Here is a 25229-nt window from a genome sequence, read left to right as displayed (position 1 = left end):
AATCTGCCATAGCAGGTAAGGGAGAGTAAGGGAGTCTCCATTGTGATGCACCCTCTCAGCGCTTTTAAAACTTTTGGAGTCACAGTCGCCAGGCCACCATTACGGACAGCACTAGGCAGATGGGCCTGGTCTGCCATTGGCAGGCCACTTCCAGGCAGCTGCTGTTCTGTGAAAGCCGGCAGGTCAAACTGGAAAATTTCAACCACCCTCTGATCGAGGTCCTTAACATTTTAGTTAATCGCCTTAACTAGCTGCCCGTCATGGAACTGACATCCAGCAAAATGGCTTAGGGGTGGGATAATGGCAGATGCCAGCAAATTGTCACGCCTACTAGCAGCATAGAATTATGTAAGCACCCGCTTCGGTTCTCACCCTCACTTTTACTCATGGCTTTCCTTTTGCAATGATGGTCTAGAATGCACTGCTTGGGAAAGTGGTAGAAGCGGGTTGCCTGACTTGGCACGTCATAACATTCATTCAGGGCTATGGGCCAAGTGCTGGCAGATAGGGTGAGGTGGGAGTTCAGGTGTTTCTAATGTGTCAGTGCAGACTCGTTGGGCCTCTCCTACACTGTATGATTCTATAACCAGGGACAATTTTGAACCATGGAAGTTTACCGCACAGGAGGCAGCTATTTGGCCCATCTTATCTGTGCTGTTTCTTAGCCAGACCAATCCCAAATGTAATCCCAGTGACCGACATGTCCTCATGTGTCTCCCTCTACTGCAAATATTTATCCATTTTCACCCTCCAGCTCCTCCTGATGTTGGCACCACTTGCCCACCCAGCATGGAGGCAAGGGGCCTTTCTCCATGTCGGCCTTGGCCTACTCTAGTCAATACTTTCCAGGAGGCATTTGAAAGAAGTCAGTGATTACACACCCAAGCTGAGCAGAACTAGCTTAATAAAACCCAAAAATGCAGGTTTGTTCCAAAATAAATCTCCTGCTCAACACCGAGCTTCCAATCTCAAAAAAATACCACATGTAAAACAGGGCAAAACTGAGTGGAATGACTCTTTTGAAGGTCAGTGCTTTAGATCATATCTTCGACGCACTGAATCCTAATGTTCAGAATCTTTTAACAAATTTAGGGTTGTTTTTTGGGGGGGAAATAGAATGTTTCCTTATTTCTGAGCGTCACTAATAGGAGTCATTCCTTTACATTCTCCACCCACCGTGGCTTATCCTGCACTCCACAACCCTCCCTCCCCGTGGAGGAATATGCAGACATTCCGACTGCGGTGATGAAAAGGACAAACAGCTTGCATTTCTATAGCACCTTTCAGGATTCCAGGATCTCTTTTTCTTACAGCCAATGAAATACTGCTGGAGTGTAGTCGCTGTTATAATGTTAGGAGCGTCACAGCAAATTTGCATACAGCAGGATGGATAAGCGACCAGGACGGCAATTAGGAAGTAATAGTTCTCCCTTATCCCTTTTCCCACTCGATGAGGAACAACATAAGATTTGTTGCGGTGTGTGTCTGATAATTATCTGCGCAATACAGACTAAAGCTCCCTCCATTCAATTCTCAATCATGATCCTCAGCTCTAACCTCAGAACTGCCCTGCAGACCACACCAAGGTGATATTTTCCCCAATCTGCTTAGTTTCATACATTGGTTATGCCATTATGCAGGTGGTCTGCATTTGCACTCCGATCCCCACAGGTGAAATGCCAGGGCCTCACCCACTGTGCCACCCAAATGCCCCACAATCATCACTTCCATTTGGTGATATTACTGAGCCCAATGTTGTCCTCACCTGCGGTGTTTAATTGTATTACGATCTGGGCAGCACAGTGGGATAGTGGTAAGCGCTGCTCCTGCCTCACAGCGCCAGGGACCAGGGTTCGATACTGGCCTTGGGTGTCTGTGTGGAGTTTGCACATCCTTCCCGTGTCTGTGTGGGTTTCCTCCGGGTGCTCCGGTTTCGTCCCACACTCCAAAGATGTGCAGGTTAGCTGGATGGGCCATGATAAATGCATGGGGTTATGTGGATGTGGCGGAAGGGAGGGCATGGGTGAGATGCTCTTTCAGAGAGTTGGTGCAGACTTGATGGGCCAAATCAAGCCCATCGGCGGCACAGTGGCTAGCACTGCTGCCTCACAGCGCCAGGGACCTGGGTTAGATTCCCGGCTTGGGTCACTGTCTGTGTGGAGTTTGCATGATCTCCCCGTATCTGCGTGGGTTTCCTCAGGGTGCTCCGGTTTCCTCCCAGAGTCTGAAAGACATGCTGGTTAGGTGCATTTACCCAAACAGGCGCTGGAGTGTGGCGACTAGCGGAATTTCACAGTGACTTCATTGCAGTGTTAATGTAAGCCTTACTTGTGACTAATAAATAAACTTTTAAAAATGGCCTCTTTCGGTACTGAAGGGACTCTATGGAAATGATCATGATAACCAATGCCCATCAGTAAATCTTCAAGGTGGGGCATGGAAGGAGTGAGTGGGTGGCTGGTGGGGGTGGGAAGTGTGTTGGGACTTGAATTGGAAATTTGAAACAGAGATTGAATTTTGTCAGGTAAATGTGTTAAGGATTAAGGAACATAGGCAGTTAGATGGAGTTAAGATATGGATCTGAATTATTTAATTGAACAGGCTCGAGGAGCAGGGTGGCTTACACTTGCTCCTATGTTCCTAACCAGGGAGAAATAGAAATTGCACAGTCCACTGCAATTAAACTTTAAACATATTGCACTGGATAATCTCACTTGGAAAGAAAGAAAATATATACAGAAGCTTATCATATCTCTCAGATACCTTTCAAAATCCACTGTACCAACAAATACTATAAAATTCAGCTGTTATGAAAGTCAACAAGGCAGCCATTTTACACACAGTAAAATCCCATAAACAGAAAGATTTGCATTTATTAAGCATCTTTCATGGCCCCATTGCTGCAAAGCTGTATAGAATGCCCCAGAGAACTTTTCAAATGTAGGACGGAATTTAGCAGGACCATTCGCCAAGGGTGCAAATCCCAGTGTGGCTGCAAAGTCTTGCATGACGGCCAAAACAGGATTCGCTCAGGCGAAATTTCAGAATGCGATCTTCCCCTGTCCATGACGTGATCAGGATCATGACCTGAAACGGCCTTAACCAGATTAGCATGAATTTAAATATGTTTTAATGTCATTAAACGGCTTTACGCCATTGCGTTTGGCCACGTTGAAACACCATCCCCCCGCCAACGAGCAGCGTGACATCATACTGGCGCGAATCGCTACTGGGTTTTGAAAACGGAGGTTAGTTTAGACCCTGGGTGGTAAGGAACATGGTTGGGCAGTGCCCTGGTACTGCCCCCAGCACTGCCAAGTTAGTGGTCCTAACCTAGCAGGGTCAGGTTGGCAGCGCCGGGGTAATTCCCCTTATATGTGCGTTGGGTGGGTGGTGGTGTGGGTTGGGGCGGGTTGCTGTCCATGCATTGGGGTGGGTCTTGCAGAAGATTGTGAAGGGGGTTGGGTTTGGAGACTGAGTGTGGCGGGGGCGGAAAAGAGATGGGTTGGGTCATTCTGATGCTTGCGTGGTGTTTGAGGGAGGGGGGGGATTTGGAGCAGTGCCCTAATCTTTGAGTGGTGGGGATAGGTTGCCCTTCTGTGTGCAATGGTTGGGGGTGTTCTCCTTGTCCACTGGGGAGCCCAATGTCTGTGTGTGTGTGTGTGTGTGTGGGGGGGAGGGGGGGGAAATCCAAAGGTCCGTGAAGGGGATGGTGGGAGGGGCTTTAATTTAACTTTGGGATCAAGGCACCCTTAATATCGATGCCCAATCTCGGAATCTTATTTATTTTTTTATTCGTGTCACAAGTAGGCTTACATCAACACTGCAATTAAGTTACTGTGAAAATCCCCTAGTCGCCACACTTCAGCACCTGTTCGGGTACACTGAGGGAGAATTTAGCATGGCCAATGCACCTAACCAGCAACTAATCAGACTATGGGAGGAAACCCATGCAGATAATGGGGAGAATGTGCAGACTCCATACAGACAGTGACCCAAGCCGGGAATCAAACCTGGGTCCGTGGCGTTGTGAGGCAGCCCGTGCTAACCATGGTGGCACCATGCCGCCCATGGCTTTACCGGCACATTTCGGCACTCCAGGGGGCGGCACGGTAGCACAGTGGTTAGCACTGCTGCTTCACAGCTCCAGGGTCCTGGGTTCGATTCCCGGCTCGGGTCACTGTCTGTGTGGAGTTTGCACATTCTCCTCGTGTCTGCGTGGGTTTCCTCCGGGTGCTCCGGTTTCCTCCCACAGTCCAAAGATGTGCGGGTTAGGTTGATTGGCCAGGTTAAAAATTGCCCCTTAGAGTCCTGAGATGCGTAGGTTAGAGGGATTAGTGGGTAAATATGTGGGGGTAGGGCCTGGGTGGGATTGTGGTCGGTGCAGACTCGATGGGCCGAATGGCCTCCTTCTGCACTGTAGGGTTTCTATGATTCTATGATCAACTGCTTTGTTGGTTGAGGGATAAATATTGGCTGGGACATTAAGGAGTAGTCCCTCAATTCTGAGGGGTGGAATCCTTTCCATCCACTCAAAAGGGTAAAAGGGCCCTGGTTTAATATCTCATCCAAAAGGGAACAGTGTTCCCTTAGTACTGACAGTGGAACATGTCAGCCTGGATTTTGTTCACAACCTCTGGAGTGGCACTTGAACACCCGACCTTTCAATTGGAAAGTGGTAATGTTACCTGCTGAGCCACGATTAACATTTCTTCTGGATTACCATAGTTTCGCTTCTATTGTTTTCAACCTTGGTTACATCCTGCAATGTTTTCCAATTAATATAAAAAACAATTGTGTTGTATTTTCGCATGCATCTGTTGTTCAATAAAACTCTTCTTGCACAAAAAAAGGAACTAAATCATTAACTTTTTAAAAAAGATTACTTTGCTGTCTCTTAATAACACAACATCTTTGAACTGAAACACTGGGGGTACAAACAGGCAGATGCATCAACGGTCACAGCAGGGTGCGCTGAGACAGATATTGGATTGTTTTCACATGCTGGTTCCAATCAACTGAGAGATCAGTTCTCTCTCTGTCTTGCTAGCAAATGCTGCGCTGGCAAGGTGCAAGTTAAGGGCACAAGTGCCAACCCATCCATATCCCCCGCAGATTCCAACAATTCAGCCCCCTGCGCACATCATACATACTGCACTATCTGAACCATATTAACTCTTGATACCTCTACACTTGCAAGTTGGGCAGATATGGTTATCAACAGGAACACCTGGTAAAACTGCAGGCTGAGCTGTGTCTTGAGAGGGTGTCTTGAGCTGCAGAACATGAGAAGGAAGTGACTAGTTGTGTCATGGAAAGAATGTTTGTGTGCCCTTAGTACCGGTGATAATATGTTTTGTATGCCAATTGGTGCACCTTTTCTTATCCCATTTGAGTTGATATGCCAATTAAATATTTCAGCAGCAAGCTATTGAGAGTTAAAAAATAAAGGGTATTTATTCTCACACAATTACCTCACATCAAGTGCAACATCAGATGCATTCATTCTTACCCACATAAAGATTAAATACAAATAAAGATCATGCACTTTTACAGATTACCATTATCTCAGTTTCTGGTTTACTATCTCCTGTCTCCCACGTGAAAGGCGTTTCTTGGATGGTTTTGACGCTTTGAAGTTGAAGGGAGGGTCTTGTGGAGCAGAAGGGCCACAGTAGGTTGTGAGGCTCCTTATAGTCAAATTTATAGGAGGTTGGTTTTTAGGTAAACTTAAATTGATCTTGCAATTTGCTCTAACCATACAGTGGCCTTTCATTTTTGGGTTGGTTCGCCAGTTTCACTGAGCAGCTGAGGGTACTTGGTGGCCACATCATCTTGCATTGTGAATTTCACTTCAACACAAAAACTTACTCCAATTGAACTTCAGTGTTGTTAACCAGTTTCTTCCTGACAAGGTTCAGTCTTCACCATTCATGGGCAATTTTGCACATTGCTCCTTGTATATGACTGGAAATGACATTTCCCATCATGAGGATTTTCTTTCCTCTGTAACTTTGTAATTGTGTGTGTGATACCTCCTTTTGACATTGAATCAACTTTTGATGGATTCATGCTAACTGCTGCATTTTCTCGGTTTACATTTTTCAACCTACCTTGGCAAGATGACTCATCTTCTTGCAACTGTAGCACTCTGTTCTCACAAATGGACAATTCTGTGTTCTTTGCTGGCCTAAACATCAGGTTAAAGTCCAACAGGTTTATTTGGTAGCAAATGCCATTTGCTTTCGGAGCGCTGCTCCTTCATCAGATGGAGTGGATATCTGACGAAGGAGCAGCGCTCCGAAAGCTAATGGCGTTTGCTACCAAATAAACCTGTTGGACTTTAACCTGGTGTTGTTAAAACTCTTACTGTGTTTACCCCAGTCCAACGCCGGCATCTCCACATCTAAACACCAGTAACAGGGCTTTTTAGTGCCTCTGCTCCTGCTAACTGCTGTGGTTAGGGTCTCCTGCTTCCTCAGCTGCAACCTATTTACTTCAGCAGACGGCTAGAAGCTGTTAACTCTGACTTCACCTGAGTCTTGTTCTGCCACGTCCATGGACAATGCTGTTTGGCAAGCTATGTCGAAAGGTAACTTTGGAATGAATGTCAGTAACCTACTGCGAATGCTGGCACCAGTACTGGGAAAGGGTGGGGTCTATATCATTGGGGTGGTCTACACTTGGCCTGTGCTGGGACTGGTGTTCTAATGAACTGCTAACCAGAGAAGTAGAGAAGGATTAAAATAAATAGTAGGGGTACGGGATCAAATTAAGATGTGGAAAACCAAAGTGTAGAGACAAGGCAAGAGAGAGAGGCATTACCATGGGAAATAATAAACCGAATATGACAGGAAGGGATAGGGTGTACAAACTTAAGAGTACAACAGCAGCGAAGGCTAGAGGTAACAAAAATAATAAAAGGACAAAATTAAAGGCTCTGTATCTGAATGCATGTAGCATTCGAAATGAAACAGATGAACTGATGGCGCAAATAGAAATAAATAAGTACAATCTGATAGCCATTACAGAGACATGGCTGCAGGATGACAGATTGGGACCTGAATATTGACTTTTTGGAAGGTCAGGAAGCGAGGACAAGGTGGAGGGGTGGCTCTGTTAATTGATGATAGTATTAGCGCAGTAGAGGGGGATGACCTAATTTCAGGAAACCAGCATGTAGCAGTAATGCGGGTCAAGATGAGAAATGATAAAGGCAAAAAGATACTTGTAGGAGTGCAGTACTGGCATCCTGATTGAAACTACATGGTAGGGCAGAGTATAAAAGAAGAGATAATTGGAGCTTGTCTGAAAGGTATGGCGGTGATCATGGGGGATTTTAATCTACATATGGACTGGAAAAATCAGATGGGCAAAGGTTGTCGAGGGGAGAAGTTCATAGGATATTTCCAGGATAGTTTTGTAGTTCTTGGTTGAAGAGACTGAAGGTACGGTTGCTATAATTGCCGATGACGCAAACATGAGTATGAAAGTGAGTTGTGAAGAGACAGAAGGAGGCCACAAGGGGACCTAGATAGGTTAAGTGAGCTGGCAAAGATCTGGAAAAAGCCGTCTAACGTGGGAAAATGTGATATTGTTCATCTTGGAAGGAAGAATAAAAGAATTACATTATATAAATGGTAAGAAATTGCAGAGCTCTGAGATGTAATGATGTGAGTGCATGAATCACAAAAGGCTAGTATGTAGGTACAGCAAGTAATCTGGTTATGCTTCTGTTGTATCGGACATTAGTGAGACCACATCTGGAGTACTGTGTATAGTGTGGGTCACCTTATTTAAAGAAAGATGAAAGTGTGTTGGAAGCAGTTCAGAGAAGGTTTACTAGACTAATACCTGGAATGGGTGGGTTGTCTTTGAGGACAGGTTGGACAGGCTAGGTTTGTGTCCACTGGAGTTTAAAAGAGTAAGAGGTGACTTGATTGAAACATATTAAAATCCTGAGGGATCTTGACAGGATGGGTGTGGAGAGGATGTTTCCTCTTGTGGGAAAATTAGGGATCACTGTCTAAAAATAAGACATCACCCATTTAAGACAGAGATGGGAAGAAATATTTTCTCTCAGAGGATAGCAGGTCTTTGGAACTCCCTTTTTCAAAAGGCAGTAGGAGCAGAGCCTTTGAATGTTTTCAAAGCAGAGATAAGATAGATTTTTGATAAACAAGGGGGTGAAAGGTTGCCAGGGGCAGGCGGGAGATTACAGTCAGATCAGCCATGATCTTATTGAATGACAGAGCAGGTTTGAAGGGCCAAGTGGCCTATGCCTGTTCCTAGTTTGCATATTAATCCACTTTTTAAACCGCACAAAAATCAATGCTCGCTCTTGAAATTCTCCAAAATTACAATGGATGGGCAGCTTTTTCAAAGCCATGATAAAGTTTCCAATATCGTCAGTGGGTAACTGATTGTTCGAAACCAATAGCTTTCAGCAATCTCCAATGTTGGGATTGTGGAGCTGCTCAAGTTTACACAAAATGTCCGACAGCAGCATGTTGTTTGGTTTTACCGGGATGAGCAAATTCTTAAGCGTTTCATACACTTTTGGACCTGTTTCCATTGAAGGTATCAGCCTTTTCCTTCCCCACTGTCTACTTAACAGCCAGACTATCAGGAACATCAAGGTTATTAGTAGCAATGGAATACATCTCTAGCTACTCCTAATACAAGCCGAAAGACTTGCGATCACAGCTATTCTGTAGCAGTCACCCAATAATACCTGTCGCGGACATCTTCAAAGGCAAGTCCACCCGTGCGTACAAACAGCATTTTCACTAACACTGGAGTTTTAAAAGTATTTCTCAGCAAAAACGAAACACCTCCTAGTTCTTCTACTGGTTTTCTGGAAGCTTCTCCAACCAAATTTTTTTGACTAGCCAATCCAAAATGCTGTCCTCTTCACCAGAAGGTGATATCTTTGCAGGACAGAAAAGGGAGTGTGTGCCATATGGAAAGTCAAGCAGCAACTATTAGTTTAATCCAGTTTTAGAAAATGTATACATATATACATACACAGGGGAGGCCTGTGTTGCAGCGGTAGTGCCCCTACCTCTGAGCCAGAAGCTCTGGTTTCAACTCCTGCTTCAGGACATGATGGCCATGGAAGATGTGTTCATAACATGGCCAAACAGGTTGGTTATCAGCCTGTAAATCCTTCCAATATGGCAGGCAGTGAGAGGTTCCTGGTTAGCCAAACTGCAGAAGGCAATGGCAAACCACTCCAGTACTTCACCAAGCATAATCATGGACCAATCCAATGGAAGTCCATGGTTGCCAATGCTGTCTTGGGGTGTGGCACTGACGGAAGAGGAAGATACATATACACACACACACAAATGGCCACAGGAGGATACTGATACATTATTACGGCATACTCCACTGCTGTGATGGACAACTTAAGCTAGTGAGTGGACTGCATGAGTGGCCCTGCTTCATCTCAATGGGCCACAAGATTGAAATCAGACTTGTTCACCAAGAATGACCCCATGAATAAGATTAAATACATTTAACACGTTCCAATTATTTCATAATGAGTAACAGAAAATGCTTAATAATTTATATATCAACAGAACTATCAACTTCAAATCGCAGAAAGAAATGAAACATTTACACTTTGGACACAGAGGGAGCGCACAGCTCTCACAGTCAATGTTGTGAGCAGTCAACACGCACCTCACTTCGTTGGCTCTTGCTTTACGTGCATATTACTTCAGTCACACTGGCAGGAAAAAAACACCCGGGTGGAAATCAGTGGAACATGGCAACCCTGACAACAGTCAGAAATGTCTTGTGGTCCACACTCAGCACCCAGATAAGCAGCATGGGCAGGGACAATCAGGTCCTGTGATCTCACCGGTGACATTCTTGGTTTGGCCTCTCATGGGATTTTGTGCCTGCGGCACCATTTGCGCCCGTGTACATCCCAGTCAATGCTTGGACGGGATTCGCCTCCCAATGCGGGACGGCAGCAGGAGGTGGTGGCCATTGGTCGACTACAGGATCATCTGGTCCAATCAGACCCGAAGATCCTGCCGGCATGAAGGGCCTGAAAGTTCTGGCCTTCGAGTCCGTATGACCCCTCTTCAGAGCTAAGAAAGGGAGAAATGTGATGGAGAGGTAGTGTTAATGGCAGGAGAAGATGCTAGCTGTGGTACAATATCAGAACGTGTTAATGGGAGAATAAAGGTGCTCAGTGAAGACAAAACTAAAGAACAAGTGACAGATGGCCCGGTGGGGGAGGGGAGTTTCTGCATTGGGACAAAAAATGTGTTTTTTTACTATCTGCCAGATCTATGGCATTATTTTAAAGAGCAGGGGAGTTATGCCCCGTGTCCTGGTCGATATTTATCCCTCGATCAACATCACAAAAACAGACTGCCCGATCATTATCACATTTCTATCTGTAGGAGCATACTGTGCGCAAATTAGCTGCTGTTTATCCTACATTACAACAGTGACTACACATCAAAATGATCTTACTGGCTGTAAAGTACTTTGAGACATCAAATGGCTCTGAAAGGTGCTAATACCAATGCATTTGTTTTTCTCCTAAGCCTTGCTTCAATCTTATTTTATTCATAGTCCTTGCAGGCAGTTCAGCCCTTATTGTTGAGTCCTCAGTGTCGGTTTTCTTTCAGTATTATTCTCCAAGTTGTGCAGCACCATTTTCTGTAACCTATTGCAATCAGATTTAGACTTGGATAAAACAGGAGACTGAACTGTAAATCCATATTTTTTAAATCACAGTCACTTCAGAATTTTGGCCCTCCCCAAAAATGTATGTTTCAAAAACGAGTTGATTAATTTTACACACAGCTCAGGGACTAGGGGATGTTGGAGATTAATCAACTTGTGTTTGAACCAAAAATACTTTATTTATCTGTGTCAGTTTTTAATATCAATTTCATAAAAGTTAACTTGGTGCCAGAACTCATTTGAATTTTAGCTTGTCTTTTTATCTTGAATTTTGGCCTTATTTCATTTCTAGGCTTCACAAGAAAGTTAGTTCTGATCTTTATTTAATGTCGAGGATCTGCCCAATTGTCTTTTTTTCCACTCTTTACTTTAAGTCGAGGATAAGGCAGCCTCACCTCTTCTTTCTCGGTTATGGAACGACTAACTTTGACTACATACTCAGGTGTGCTGTTGCTTGGCAACCGGCATCAACTGGAGAATGATGGCTGACCAGTGTAATGGAATCCGACTTTTAAGTTTCCCCATGGGTGGCCTTTGGAGATTGAATTCTAGAGGAACTTCCATTTTCTGCGTGTTCCACACACCAGTGCATTCAGGTGAACAATGCAACTCAACAATCGAAGTAAAATCAAAATGGCTGGCTGGATAAAGGAATGTGCCTGCAAGGGAGATAGGTCAACAGCTCTGGCCCTGGAGTTTTCAACCGATGATCCCTCCCCAACTATCTCCAATTATCCTATCCATTCAAACAGCCCGTATTTCCTCAATACCAGTATTTTCTATAACTAATTATAAAATTCAAGGAAAATGAAAATAAAACATCTTTTTAAATATCTTTACGATTTTTCTCCCAGATATTACTTGCAGCAACGTTCTGGAGGTGCATCTTAAATGCCTAGTGACTCCACAGCAATCCTAGAGGGTTGATAACAGTGGAGAGGGAGCATGCCTTCAATCTCCCTGCGGGTATGCTAATAGGGCTACGTGAAGTAAGTGGGTACATTCCATGTAACTCTTTTGTGGTGGTCATGTTTCTCCCCACATCTTTCAAGGTCTAATAGAGAGCTGGAGCCATGGTTGTACCTGGAGAGGAACCATGCCAGGGGAGGGTGAAAATGGAGACGGGAGGGGCTGAAGATGGAGGTCAGGCCCAGTGAGGGCAGCCAATGCTGCACACAATGGTTGCCAACACCAGCTGAGGATATTCCTGGAGGTTTATATCACATGTGATGCCCACAGCAGATGTTATTTGCTGATCAAACCAAATCCTAAACAGAAACTTGTCTTATTGGCTTTCACCCTTTTTGTTGTATTCTGGAAACAAAAGTAAATGAACTATAGGGCGGCATGGTGGCACAGTGGTTAGCACTGCTGCCTCACAGCGCCAGGGATCTGGGTTCGATTCCGGCCTCGGGTCACTGTCCGTGTGGAATTCGCACGCTCTCCCCGTGTCTGTGTGGATTTCCTCAGGGTGCTCCAGTTTCCTCCCACAGTCCGAAAGGTGTGCTGGTTAGGTTGATTGGCCATGCTAAATTGCCCTAGTCAGGGGGATTAGCAGGGTAAATGCATGGGGTTACGGGGATAGGGCCTGGGTGGGATTGTGGTCGGTGCAGGCTCGATGGGCCGAATGGCTTCCTTCTGAACTGTGGGGGTTCTATGATTCTACTGATCCCAGGAACATAGAATTCAAGTAACACTAAGGATTTTAAAAATTGAAAGATTTATTAACAAAAAACAAACTTAAGCACACAAGGTCAAAGTTACACAGTTAAAACAGTCTTTAAAAAAATCCCCCAAAATCCCACTTGGTCAGAACACACAAGTAAACACCTTCTAGGCAGCACGCCCTTAGAGATCTTCAACTATAAAAAATTCCAGTAATATTATTCGAGGCAAAAACGCCTTTCAGACTTGTAAATCTGCTTATGAGAATTTTCTTGCTTTTAAAATTAATGAATGACTTTCCCTAACCACAAACATGTGTGGGCGGCACAGTGGTTAGCACTGCTGCCTCACAGCGCCAGGGACCCAGGTTCAATTTCCACCTTGGGTCACTGTCTGTGCACGTTCTCCCGGTGTCTGCATGGATTTCCTCCGGGTGCTCCGGTTTCCTCCCACAGTCTGAAAGACATGCTGGTTAAGTGCATTGGCCATGCTAAATTCTCCCTCAGTGTACCCGAACAGGCTCCAGAGTGTGGCGACTCGGGGGATTTTCGTAGTAACTTCATTGTAGTGTTAATGTAAGCCTACTTGTGACACCAATAACTAAAAGCAATAATTAGCTAACAAAAGGTTATCCAACTGAAACAGCAACTCAGTTTCTGTCTCCACAGAAGCTCCACAGAATGGCATTTGCTACCAAATAAACCTGTTGGACTTTAACCTGGTGTTGTTAAAACTCTCACTGTGTCCACAGAAGCTGCCAGACCTACTGAACATTTCCAGCATTTTCTGTTATTAGTTCAGATTTGCAGGATCCGCAGTATTTTGCTTTTGTGAAGACAGTAATGATGAAAACCAGTCACCGTTCTGAAGCTAGATCAGTTAGAAATTTTCGAATATAGAAAGAGAGCTGTACAGTAACTCCACTAACAAAGGGAGAACAGAGAAGCAATTTGTTTATCACATGATGATATATGTTAACAGATGTTGCTCTGACACAATACAGGAGTCTGTAACTGGATCAGAGCTGTGGGGATGAGTTGCTCCTGTCACAATGTGGAGCAATACAAAAATGAAATAGAGAAAGATTTCATCTGGGTGATGTTTCATGGGAAATGGTGAATGTTCTCAAATTTACAGTTCTCCTTGCAGTTCTATTATAAATGTCAAGCAGAGAAACATTTTCCACATTTCTCCAAAACCTGCTGCACATAACAACCGAGAGATGTTATCCCTTATTGAGGGTCATATACACGGATGTATTAAATGTTAATATCCAACGCCAGCAAGGTTCCAATCATGGAATTTCCCCATTTCAAGGTGCGTTCCCCTGCCTGCTTCCTGTTTCTCTCAACTGAGTCTAAGGGGCAAATTATACTGCAAGATTCTGCATCACCCCTCACTCAACAAACGTTGATTTCATTTTAACATGAGGAGAGAGTGAATAACAAAATTGACAGCACGGAAACAGGCCATTTGGCCCAACATGAGAAATAGGAGCAGGAGTAGGTCACTTGACCTTGCACGCTTGTTCATTATTCCATAGGATCTTGGCTGAACGTTGACATTTACTCTATTTTCCCGCAGGATCACCATATCCCTCAATTTCCTTGATGCACAAAAATCTATCGACCTTTGTCTTGAATCAACTCACTGACTGAACATTGACTGTCCTCCGGGGATAGAGAATTCCAAATATTCACGGTTTCTGAGTGAAGAAATTTCTTCTCATCTCTCAGTTCCAAATGACCAATTCCTAATCCTGAGTCTATGAACCCTAGTTCTAGACTCTCCAGCCAGGGGAAACTGCTTTTCAGCAACTACCCTGCCAAGCCCTCTTAGAATTTTATATGTTTCTATGAGATCACCTCCTCATTCTTCTAAACTCCAATGAATATTGGACAATTCTATTCAATTTCTCCATATAGGACAACTCCCTCACCCCAGAATCAATCTACTGAGCTTATGTTGCATCTCTTCCAAGTTAAGTATATCCTTCCTTGGGTAAGGAAACCAAACCAGTACACACTACTCCAGGCATGGTCTCACCAAAGCCAAATATGAGGCTTCATTACTCTTAGACTCCAACGACTTTGCAATAAAGGCTAACATACCGTCTTTCTTCTTGATTGTTTATTCTGGAGACAAGCCACCTTTCACCTTACTTCATCTCACCCAATCAACATAACCTTCTTTGTCCCTCATGTACTTCAATATTTTCCCCTCAAATACATCTATGCTATTCACCTCAACTATTCAAGGTGGCAGCGAGTTTTGCTGTTCTCTGGGTAAAGAAGTTTCTCCTGAATTTCCTATTCAATTTATTGGAAGTGGCCTTGACTGTTTCTGCATAGTATTGTCTCTGAGATGATTCTCCTCAACATCCATTCTGACTTCACCAACAAGAAAATCTTTTTGTGGCCCTTGGTCCCTCGGAATTGGCAGCATCCATTCCTACCCAGAGTTAACCATTTTTGGTTGACTGATAGGCATTTGTTCGTTTATGTCTCATCTAGTTTCGGTCTCACTTCAAATGGAAACATCACCTCTGCGTCTCTCCCATCAAACCCTTTCATAGTTTTCAGCCCTCTATCAGGTCACCCTCTGTTGTCCAGCCTCTTCAGTCTTTTCTGAATGTTATAATCTTGGAAAAGGAGTAAAGCACTCGTAACAATCAAAAAACTGTGAACAATTTAAGTGTCATTTACTAATGTTTTCACATTGTCAGGAAGTCTAGCAGATCCGGTGATAACTTGGCTTCACACTAAGCTACATATGGCCCCCACTGGGTAGGAGGCCATCGCTTTATAGGACTTTGAACACAATTAATATGATTAATAGTTCTGACGAGAGGTTATTGAACTGTAGCGACAACTCTGTATCACGCTCTCCACAGATGCTACCGGCCTGCTGAGTGTTTCTACTGTACTCTGTCATTAAGTAAGCAGCTTGCTTATGTACCAATGTTGTCCAATGCATTAACTACTAACCACATGTGGCTAATTACATATATGATCAGTAAATAAAAATGGGTAATAGACCACATTGGCAGACATGTGGTCTTAATACTCATTTGCACAGCATATGCAGGTGAACTTTAACCTTTTTGGGCATTTTTTGTGACAAACATCCGAGTGGGTTTTTTGATCACCGAGTGCTTTACTACCTTTGCTGATGACAGAAGCAAGAGGCTTGTTAAGTGCACCTGTGTGAAGTACATCGTCTCATATTGTGTGCAAGGCATTCTCTACCAACATTTAAGCACACGTTTAAAATGGCATCACTATTGCCTCACCCTGTGGCTAGTCAAAAATTTCACGGTCAACTCTTCCATGCATAGCGCTATGACCATAAACCACATATCTGTGGCTTTTTAACCTGGCACGGTGGCACAGTGGTTAGCACTGCTGCCTCACAGCGCCAGAGCCCCAAATTCTATTCCTGGCTTGGGTCACTTTGTGTGGAGTCTGTGCGTTCTTCCTCCCACAGTCCAAAAGATGTGCAAGTTAGGTGCATTGGCCGTGCTAAATTCTCCCTCAGTGTACCCGAACAGGCAACGGAATGTGGCGACTAGGGGATTTTCACAGTAACTTCATTGCAGCGTTAATGTAAGCCTACTTGTTAAATAAACCTTAAATTTTTAAACCGATCTCTGAAAAACAAGAGTTCCTTTCATTAATGTTGAATATGAGAAGAGAGATAGGCAAAAATGTCGTTGCAGTAAAATTGTCTGCGCCTTTGGGGTATTAAATTAGAAATAGCAAACACAGCAATCTCCCACAATGTGGCTAACATAACACCCACAGGAACTTTTTTCCTCCATATCAGAATCAAAAAGGGAGCATGTGAAAATATTAATCACCAGCTTAATTACCATTGAATAAATAGTGATGTTGATACTGGATGAGCATTAGAGCACCAACAACTTACATGTGCGTTGCACCCATAACTTAGCAAGTTGTCCCTGAATAATTTTCCCAAAAGGTGGAAGCAATGGACACTGAGCAGAAACTGGAGAAAAGTTGGGGATGCAAATGAAGGCATAAGAAGAGAAAAGTTCTGAAAACATTTTGGAAGATGAGGATAAATGCAACCTGGAAGAGTGCCTTTGCAAGAGAATTCTAGATTGTAGGGCATAATGGCTAAAGGTTCTATCCCAGATGGTATAATGAAAAGAGTGGGGCATGCAATAGCGTCGATTTGGAAGCTTGGAAGAAATCCAAGCTGGATTCTACTTCAGTTGTGACAGAATATTTGAACACAAATATTACAAGAAAGAGAGGCTTACATTCAGACAGCAATGATTACAATCCCAATTAAATACATATGAGGTATGGTCACTATTGTAATGTAGGAAATGTGACAATCAATTTATACACAATAAGGTCCCACAATAGTAATGAGAAAATCTGTTCTTTGTGAAGCTGGTTGTGGAATAAAAATTGGTCAGCACTCCAGGAAGAACTCCCTGATCTTCTTTGAATAATGTTACGGGTTCGTTTACATCCACCCGAGAGGTCAGACTTGGGCTTAATGTTTCATCATCTTCAACAGAGCAGCAACTCTCTCAGTACTGCACTGGAGGGTCCACCAAGATGTTGCGTTCATGTCCATGGACTGGAACTTGAATCCTACAACAGATATACCTCCATTGTCCACATTTGTGATCTTCAGTCTGGATTCCAGTTGGGCAAAGGCTTACACGTCACATTGTCTCTATCCAGCCACACCAGCATCAATGGAGCAGATAGTGCTAGAAGATTTCATTTCAGTCTGCCTTCATTTCCATAACAAGGGCATTGCTCTGCCACTTCTCTTGAGGGCGATCTCTCTATTGACACAGTTTAGCCCCTTCTTGTTGGTTTATCTCATCTCTTTATCCACTTTCTTCAACCATGATAATGCACCTAGTTTCCCAACAACAATAAAAATACTACCACAATAATATAAAGGCAAAATTAGTGCGGATGCTGGAAAATCTCAGCGGGTCTGACAGCATCTGTGCAGAGAGAATAGAGTCAACATTGAGTCAGGATGACCCTTCGTTAGAACTTAGCACACCCTCCAGAAGTGAAAAAAGTATTGCAAGGGATACTGGCTGCCAGCTTGGCTCAGCCTCTCATTCCAGACCTGACGAAGGGTCATCCAGACTCGAAACATTGACTCTATTCTCTCTCCACAGACGTGGCCAGACCTGCTGAGATGTTCCAGTATTTTCTGTTTTTTGCGCGTGATAAAAATACTACATTCACCATATGACCTTGGTTTCCACTGCTGGTTAATGCACCCGGTGCTTTCATTCCCCAGGATATTACTCTCTGATCAATGGTTCCCCTGGCTCCATGAAGCTAAAAGTAGCTCTTCTGAAGGCGTAAATGGCTTTATTGGAGGAGAAAGAAAAAGTGATACAATTTTCAAGTATTCAGCCTCTTGTGCTTCAACTCACAGTGAAAACTGCCATCACACTTGCAAACGTTCTTTTCGCTGAGGTCACATTATCTGAAACAACTTTGTAAGTATTCTCTCTCTTACACCACTGTAAGCAGGATATATTGAGTGGAGTGCCTATTTAGTCCCTTAATAGTGTCAAAAGCAGCCAATTTAGCACACACTTCAGAAGTGAAAAAAGTATTGCAAGGGATAGTGGCTGTCAGCTTGGCTCAGCCCCTCATTCCAGAGTCAGAATGTTATCGGCTCAGCTCACTGAAATGCACAACGCACAGCGAACATTCTATAGCGTCTTTCATGTGGTAAAAGATCCCAAGGTGCTTCACAGCAGCATTATCAAAATTTGACACCAAGCCACATCAGGGGATATGACGAAAGATGACCAAAAGCTTGGTCAAAGAAATAGGCTATAAGGAGCGACTTTAAAGAGGAGAGAGGGGTAGACGGGATTAGGGAGGGAATTCCAGAACTTAGGGCCTAGGCAACTGAAGACACGGCCAAGATTAAAATCAGACTTGCTGAAGAAGCTAGAATTGGGGAACGCAGATATCTCACAGGATTGTGGGGCTGGAAGAGGCGGCAAAGATGAGAAGGGACTAAGTCATGGAGCGATTTGACAAGTTGGGCATTTTAAAATTGAGCTGTTGCTGGGCTGTGATGCAATCTAAGTCACCAAACACAGGGATGATAAGTCTACAGGATACAAGTTAGAACACAGGCGAACTAGTCCAGTGTAATTGTGATTCACTGTTGGAAGTACGATAATTACTCGGTTGAGGGATGAATATCAGCCAGGACACGGAGAACTCTTCAAAACAGCGCCACTGGATCTCCGATACAAACCCACAAGGGCAAGCAGAGCTTTGGTTCATTAAGTATTTACAGCACAGAAACAGGTCATTCTAACTTGTTTTTAATATGAGGGCATCACTAACTGGGCCAGCATTTACGGTCATCATTAGACTTTTAATTCTAGATTTTTATTGGATTCAACATTTCTGCTGTGGTGGGATTTGAACCCAGGACTCAGAGCATTATCCTGGGTCTATGGATTACTAGTCCAGTGACAATACCACTACACTACCACCTCCCCTGAATACCTACTTGAATGCATCTGGGCTATTTGTTCCACATTCTAATCGTTCTTAGATAAAGATTGTCCTGAATTCCTTACTGGATTTATTTGCGATTACTGCATTCATTTTATGTCTGCAAGTGGAAATATATTTTCTAAATCTTGTCTATCAACCATCTCATAATTTTGAAGATCTCAAGCAGGCCGCCCCTCAGAATTCTGTTTTGTATAGAAAACAACCCCAGACTATTCAATCTTTCCTGATAAGTATAGCTTCTCAGTATTGATATCATTCTCACAAAGCTTTTTTTGCACTCACGACTGCTTCAATATCCTTTTTATATTATGGATACCAGAAATATTCTTTGTACTCCAGATTCTAAACAAGTTGAACAGAACTTCTCTGCTTTTCAATTCTATCCCTCTGGAAATAAGCCCCAGTGCCTTGCTTGATTTATCTAAACATTGGCCTTATTAACGCGCATCGATGCTTTTAGTGGGGAGGTTTTGTGACGCAGTGGGTAACTGTGAGCCAGAAGCTTTGGATTCAAGTCCAACTCCAGGTCATGACCATGGAAGGTGCACTCAATGTGGTCAAACAGGTTGGTTATCAACCTGCAAATCCTTCCAATATGCCTATGGCAGGAGGCAAGAACAGGACGGGCTCCTGGTTAGCCATGCTTGAAGCGGAATGGCACCCCTCAAACTATAGCCTCTGACTTACGGTTAACAACCTGTTCCAGGAAAATAAGCATGATGTGGAGATGCCGGCGTTGGACTGGGGTAAATACAGTAAGGAGTCTAACAACACCAGGTTAAAGTCCAACAGGATTATTTGGTAGCAAATGCCACTAGCTTTCGGAGCGCTGCTCCTTCGTCAGGTGAGTGGGAGATCTGAAAGGAGTTGTCCTGTTTCCTTTTCAGTTGTGGCTTTGCTGTTTTGGCTGTTTCCAGCCATCAGAAAGAGAGCAAGACATTTATTTTACCTGCCAGAGCGGGGGTGACTGCCGCTGTCACCCCCGTTCTGGCAGGTAAAATAAATGTCTTGCTCTCTTTCTGATGGCTGGAAACAGCCAAAGCAGCAAAGCCACAACTGAAAAGGAAACAGGACAACTCCTTTCAGATCTCCCACTCACCTGACGAAGGAGCAGCGCTCCGAAAGCTAGTGGCATTTGCTACCAAATAAACCTGTTGGACTTTAACCTGGTGTTGTTAGACTCCTTACCAGGAAAATAAGCTACAGGAAACAGATGCAAGCTTACGCGTCTCTAGACATGGGATGTTTTCTAAGTCGAAGCCTACTTTTAATAATGTGTTTCTGTCCCCCCCCAACTGCACCCATTTGGCACTTAATTTCCAAAGAGTATGTGGCCTCCTTCCCTTGCTATCAAAAGGTCTCACTTTGCACTTACCTATATTTAAATTCAGTAGCCAGTTACACAACTATTTTGCAAATTTATTAATGTACTTCTGTATTTTATCACAGCCCCCCTCTATATTGATGGTAGCCCCCCAATTTGGTATATTTTCTGAATTTTAAAATACTTCCAATTCCAGATCCAAAATTGCTCATGTAGATGATAAACAAATGTAATAGCACCAATCCTCATGGAAGCAACGCTTCCCGCCATTCGTTAATCTGAAAACCTACCTTTGGCCTTAGTCATGCCTTATCAAAGGTTTTTTGGAAATCTAAGTACGTTACATCTACTAAATTTAATATTTAACTTAATATTTCTGCCAGGTTGTCGTGATTACATCTTTAAATGTCTACCCAAAAGATGTGCCCCCAACAACGCAGCACCCATTTGCAAAGTATCAAATGTCTGTTTCAGGTAGGACCTGCACCACTATGGTTTGTTGCCATGATGTGGAGACGCCGGCATTGGACTGGCGTGGGCACAGTAAGAAGTCTCATAACACCACGTTAAAGTCCAACAGGTTTATTTGGTATCATGAGCTTGCGGAGCGCTGCTCCTTCATCAGGTGAGTGATGGTTTATCACCTGATGAAGGACCAGCGCTCCATTTGCTACCAAATAAACCTGTTGGACTTTAACCTGGTGTTGTTAGACTTCTTACGATGGTTTGTTTCTTGCCCAATGTTTTGAAGAGTTTTCATGCCAATGAGTTGAAGCATTTTTAGGCCTAACACTAACACAGTCCAACTAAGATGTTGTACTTTCTTGCTTTGTATTCTACATTGCTGGCCTTATCAACTTACTAGCTTTATTTGGACTACACACTTGCGCACCAAAGCTCCTCTACGCTGCCTAAAATAAAGTGTGTTTAAATTTAACAATGGACATGCAGTTTACCAATTCCAACCTAAATAGCAATCCTGCATTACCTACATACAGCAAAAGATCAATTAAAAAATTAATTCAGTTTATTTCATGGAATTTCTATGGAGCCACACCAAATCAAACATTGTTGGTACTGATATGTAAACACGTCCCTGTAATTGACAAATAATGAATAATTATAGTCATAATCCAAACTGTGGGCTGACTGTTTTGCTCAGAAACTCTTGGAAACCAAAGAAACATTATAGGTATGGTTATGATTTTCACAGTAACCTCATTGCAGTGTTAATGTAAGCCTACTTGTGACACTAATAAATAAACCTTAAACTTTATGGAACCACAGAACAAAATGGTTAATGGGATTGGTTAAACAGCTGCCACATGCTACAAAATGAAAAGTTACTATTGCACAGTAATTGACATTAGAGTATTTGACCAATAACGTCAACAGTGCCCTTGAGTGATGTGTATCAACACACTATGAATGGCAACAGTGTACAATAGAATACTGCTTGTTTCAGCAGCAAGCAGAATAGATGAATCTTCCCCAATAATTTAGACTCAAGGATAAATGCACCAACATAGAATCAGACATAGAAGTGGGAATCGGCCATTCAATCCCTCAAGCTAGCTTTGCCATTCATTCAATCAAGACTGATCTGCATCTCAGCTCCCTTTACCCACCCTTGCTGCATTTCCCTTAATACCGCGTTACCGAACAGAAAGCTATCAATATGAATCTTAAAAGACTGCAACTGACTCCCATTATGCACATTCTTTTAGGAGACATAATTCCAGATTTCCTTCATCTGAAGAGCTTCTTCTTGATATCAGCCCTGAGCAACCTAGCTCTAAGTTGAGGTTTATGTCCCTTTTGTTCTGGACCAGCCTACACCTACCAAAGGCCATATTTTCTCTCTTCCTATAATAATTGTAAACACCTGAATTAGAACATCCTTTAACCTTCTACACTCAAGCGAGTGTAAACCTAGTCTGTGCAGACTAACCCCCCACATTTAACCCTTTCAGCCTCACTGTCAATCTGGTGAATATAAAACAGGAAGACTCCATGTTTCATTCCCGAAATGAGGTGTGGAGACAGCCAATCTCAGTCTCAGTGGTAGTAAATGTGCTACCATTATCCCAACTGCTTTAGTGCAGTGCTAAGGAAAGAAAAGAAAATAATTCCTTGAGGATTTCTGTTCACATTAGAACTCAACTGTAGGGTCTGCCATGGTCAAATGTTCTCTCACCACCTTGGATCACACCTAAAACACAGCCACTTCAGTTCGACAACAGATAGTCGATAGGTCCCTTGCAACCAACACTCAATGTGAATCAGCACCTAAAGAATCAAAATCCCTACAGTATAGGAAGAGGCAATTTGGCCCATCCAGTCTGTACCGACAACAATCCCACCCAGGCCCTATCCCCTTAACCCTACATATTTACTCTGCTAATACGCTGACACTAAGTGGCAATTTAGTAAGGCCAATCAACCTAACCGTCACTTCTCTGGAGTGTGGGAGGAAACTGGAGCACCCGGAGGAAACCCAAGCAGACACGGGGAGAAAATGCAAACTCCACACAGTCACCCAAGACTGGAATTGAAACCGGGTTCCTGGCGGTGTGAGGCAACAGTGCTAACCACTGTGCCGCCCAGAGGAGGGGAGAAAATTGAAGGGGACTAAAGTGCCATAAATGAAGCAAGTGTCTTCTAGCTAATAGTTGTGGTTAAAGTATCTCATGCTCAGAACAAAGTTCGGACCTTAATCAGCAAGAGTGCAGCTACACCCAAGACTGATTAACAACCAATGGATTTTGATCTCTCATTTTTTCCTGAGAATATATTAAATACACTCAAGCAGATGTAGATTGCACACGGGTCAAGCATCTGGACCTAATCATTTATTTGATACGTGATTGTTGTGAGGTTGAAATAATCTGCTCTACTGAAACTGTCATTTCAGATACCCATCATGTAACACTAATGTCAGGATAGCAGAGAAGACCTGTTATGAGTGAATGGTGCTTGGTAGTCATCGAGCAATACATTTATCACAGGGCAAGAATAAGTATTGATAAAACCAGCCTTAACAACACTGTTAGATTATTGAACGAAAGATAACTTGAATGTTGATACTGGTCACTTTGACAAATAATATCTTGAAGGATTCTTAAAGTCAATAAGCCAATGGACAGAACACCTGCTTGTCCATGACTCCACATACACAATACAACATTGACACTTCATGGACTGGATAGTCTAACTATAAGTGCAACACCAGACCTGGAATGAGAGGATGGCTACAAGAAATACTAACCAAAAGGTCACAGCAAAAGGTTTGGAAGAATAGGGTCATAGAAGAATCAGAATCCCTAAAGTTCAGAAAGAGGCCATTTGGCCTATCAAGTCTGCACCAACAGCAATCTCACCCAGGCCCTATCCCTGTCATAGAGGTTTACAGCATAGAAACAGGCTCTTCAGCCCAACTTGTCCATGACACCCTTTTTTTTTAAACACCTAAGCTAGTCCCAATTGCCTGCATTTGGCCCATATCCCTCTATACCCATCATACCCATGTAACTGTCTAAATGCCTTTTAAAAGACAATTGTACCCGCCTCTACTACTACCTCTGGCGGCTTGTTGAAGACACTCACCACTCTGAAACAATTGCCCCTCTGGATACTTTTGTAAGTTGTAACTCCATGTATTTACCCTATTAATCACCCTGACACTAATAAGCAATTTACCATGGCCAATCTATTTCATAGAATCCCTACAGTGCAGAAGGAGACCATTCGGCCCATCGAGTCTGCACCAACCACAATCCCACCCAGGCCCGATTCCTGTATCCCTATGTACATGCCCTGCATGACCAATCAACCTATCTTTGGACTGAGAGGGGAAACTGGAGCACCCAGAGGAAACCCACCCAGACACGGGGAGAAGGTGCAAACTCCACACAGGCAGTGACCTGAGGCTGGAATTGAACCTGGGTCCCTGAGGCAGCAGTGTTAACCACTGCGCCACCGTGCCACCCCATAACAGTCATCAGTAGATTCTTAATTCCAGATATTTTTTTAATTCCACCATCTGCCGTGGTGGGGCTTGAACCCAGGTCCCCAGAACATTAGCTGAGTTTCTGGATTAATAGTCCAGCGATAATGCCACTAAGCCATCACCTCCCTATTTAACTTGCACACCTTTAGAGTGTGGGAGGAAACCGGCGCAACCAGAGGAAACTCATGTGCACACGGGGTGAATGTGCAGACTCCACACAGACAGTCACCCAAGGCTGGAATTGAAACCTGATTCCTGACACTGTGAGACAGCAGTGCTAACCACTGTGCCACCGTGTCGCCCATAAATTTTGAGCAGAAACATCCATTCATTTCAGGGGGAAAAATCAACATCCACAGATCACTTTAGGCAAAAGAGTGTCAAAGCCTTTGAGGCATTAGATCTTTTAATAACTCTTGCTTTTGACATTCACATCTACAATCTAAATGTAAGGTGATTCTTGCGCAAGATTAAGCCACTCCCACAAAATTCCATCCAGAGTTTAAAAATAAGACAAGATTCACCTGCAAGTTGAGGGGTTTCGAAAGCCAGTGGTTGCCATCAATGACTCTTTACCTTGTTGGCAGGGGAGCACAAATCCATTATTCTTTCTCTGCAATCAATTAAGATATCCCTATCTGCTGCTTACACATCCCTTCCGAAATCAGGTTGAAATAGCCCTTCACTGCTCCGCTTCACGTCCTCATTTTAGTTACTGATTTTAAATCTCCTTCTTGCCTTAGCAGTTAACACACAAGCCTGTCCCCGATTTTAAAATCACCCCCCCCCCCCCCCCCGCCCGCCCGCCTGCCTGCCTCTGGACCCTGGTCTAAAGTCGATTCGGAAGGGAGAGAGTTGCCACTGATATATGACAGCACACAGGAGGGAGCTGTGCAAGAGTTACAAGAATACTCTGCTCACCATCACTGGAGTAGCAGCTCCAACCCGGGGAGGGGGGGCGAGG

The 25229-nt window shown here is 43.6% G+C and overlaps 1 protein-coding gene across 1 annotated transcript in view; it reads right to left on the bottom strand.

Moving 5' to 3' along the window:
• Positions 1-25229, bottom strand: part of LOC144509329 (exostosin-1-like) — a 297668-nt gene that overhangs the window by 270584 nt on the left and 1855 nt on the right. The gene's annotated exons all lie outside the window — the stretch shown is intronic.

The sequence above is a fragment of the Mustelus asterias genome, chromosome 21, assembly GCF_964213995.1.
Source record: "Mustelus asterias chromosome 21, sMusAst1.hap1.1, whole genome shotgun sequence".
In the NCBI taxonomy this organism is placed as follows: Eukaryota; Metazoa; Chordata; class Chondrichthyes; order Carcharhiniformes; family Triakidae; genus Mustelus; species Mustelus asterias.
The sequence above is the reverse complement of the archived record's forward strand: the minus strand, read 5'-3'. Positions and strand labels throughout refer to the sequence as shown.